This window comes from Mus pahari, chromosome 20 (genome assembly GCF_900095145.1).
Source record: "Mus pahari chromosome 20, PAHARI_EIJ_v1.1, whole genome shotgun sequence".
Classification (NCBI taxonomy): domain Eukaryota; kingdom Metazoa; phylum Chordata; class Mammalia; order Rodentia; family Muridae; genus Mus; species Mus pahari.
Genome location: NC_034609.1, coordinates 17,374,702 through 17,376,868, shown reverse-complemented (window position 1 = coordinate 17,376,868; position 2,167 = coordinate 17,374,702).

The window sequence follows — 2,167 nt, the reverse complement described above, 5'->3', positions numbered from 1 at the left end:
GGATGGAGGGCCACAGAGCAGTCTTGAGGAATTCTATTTGATTCTGTTCCCAGGAACCCTAATGGGGAAGGGCTGCCTCACTGGCCAGAGTATGATGAGAAGGGAGGGTATCTACAGATTGGAGCCACCACCCAGCAAGCCCAGAGATTGAAAGCAGAGGAAGTGGCTTTCTGGACTGAGCTCCTCACTAAAAATCCACCTGAGACAGACCATACTGAACACACAGAACACAAATGAATGGGAGGCTCTGCCAGTCTCAGGACCAGAGGAGCAAAGATGCAACTATTCCATAAAGGATAACTATTCACCAAAGATGGATCTTACAGAGGAAACTGCACAGTTGTACAGTATCACAACTTGAAAATAAATTTTCTTTTAGAAATCACATCCTGGATTGTCTCTCGAGCTGAATATGAATCCACCCTCATGGGTGTGGTGGTAGGAGGATGAAGAGAGATGTTGACATAGAAAGACATCTTTTCAGGTGAAGATTGGGGGAATGGTTGCTGGAATATGAGGGAAGATAGCTGATTGGAGGAAAGGTAGGATAGGGTTTTATCTTATGATTAATCTCCACGTAGACAATACTTTCACACTGCCATGCTAATCACCACTGTGGGCAAGTGTGTGAGCCTAAATCCCCTGAGAATTAGAAACCCAAAGGGGACTTTCCACACATCACAGACTTCTCCACTGATGTCAGTCAGGTGTTCATGGGTAAGAATGACAGCAGATAGCAAGGCTGGACAAAGCCTGTCTCTGAGGGTCCAGGCACACAATACTGCACAAACTCTTTTACATGAAGAAACAAAACCCCACTACCTCTGCAAAAATAACATGGGAGCCTCTCTTCCCAGAGCTCTTTTGAAGACCCATTAAGGCCAGGCAAACAGAGCTTTGATATTCTACTTTCCCTGAGTTGAGTGCAGTACACAGTCCTGGGTGAAGGAACTAGGGATCTTTTGGTACCTGGGAGAGGTGGGATAACTGAGAAGATCCCAATTCCAAGACTGGCGACATGAGGTCTGAACTAAGGTTAGAACTAGATCAGAGCTACAGAGAGAGCTCCCAGAACCTGCCACTTCATCAGCAGATACAAGGTACCATCTACCAGAAGTCTACTTTTGGTGGAAAGTGAAAGTATGGAAAGAGACTCTCTGTGAGGGTCAGGTGAACAGAGTGGAAGGACCTGGAAAAATAGCACAACAATGGGAGAGAATAATTTATAGTAATGAGTAATTTTATTGATTCCTGTAATTGATACAACTCTGCTTGAAAATACAATGTATGGAGGAAGCCATCTTTGCTCTGGGTCCCACATGCTCCTGTCCACACTTGTGAGAGTGTGGTCCACACTTGTGAGAGTGTGAACTGCAGAAGTGACACAGCTTCTGGGACAGATCCCATTTCAGGCTCCAGACACCTGGGCACCTTCCCTGCCAGAGGAGAGGTGGCCACCCTGGAGGGCTCTGTCCATCAGAGCAGGTGAGAGAGCCATATTGTGTCCAGGGTCCCTCAGAGACTAGTCTTTTCAGGTGAGTGTGCAAACTGCAGAGGCAACGCATATTCTGGGACAGGCCCCATTTCAGGCCTATGTCTTCAGCCAGGAGGCAGGTCTGAATGCCAGAACTCTGTGCACCTTACCTGCAAGAGGAGAGCTTGCCTGCAGAGAGTACTCTGACCAAGGAAGCTCAGGAGAGAGCTGGACTCCAAGGATTGCTGACAGAGGCTAACAGAATCACAGGAGGAACAAGCTCCAACCAGAAACAACTATAACAACTAACTCCAGAGATTACCAAATGGCAAAAGGCAGACGTAAGAATCTTACTAACAGAATCCAAGACCGCTCACCATCATCAGAACCCAGCACCCCAATTTCAGCCAGTCCTGGATACCCCAACATACCCAGAAAAACAAGACTTGAATTTAAAGGCATATCTCATGATGGTGGTAGAAGATTTTAAGAAGGGCATTAATAACTCACTAAAAGAAATACAAGAGAACACTGCTAAACAGGTAGAAGCCCTTAAAGAATCACAGGAGAACACTGCTAAAGAGTTAGAAAGCCTTAAAGAACAACAGAAAAACACTGCTAAACAAGTAGAAGTCCTTAAAGAGGAAACACAAAAATCCCTTAAAGAATTACAGGAAAACACAGCCAAACAGG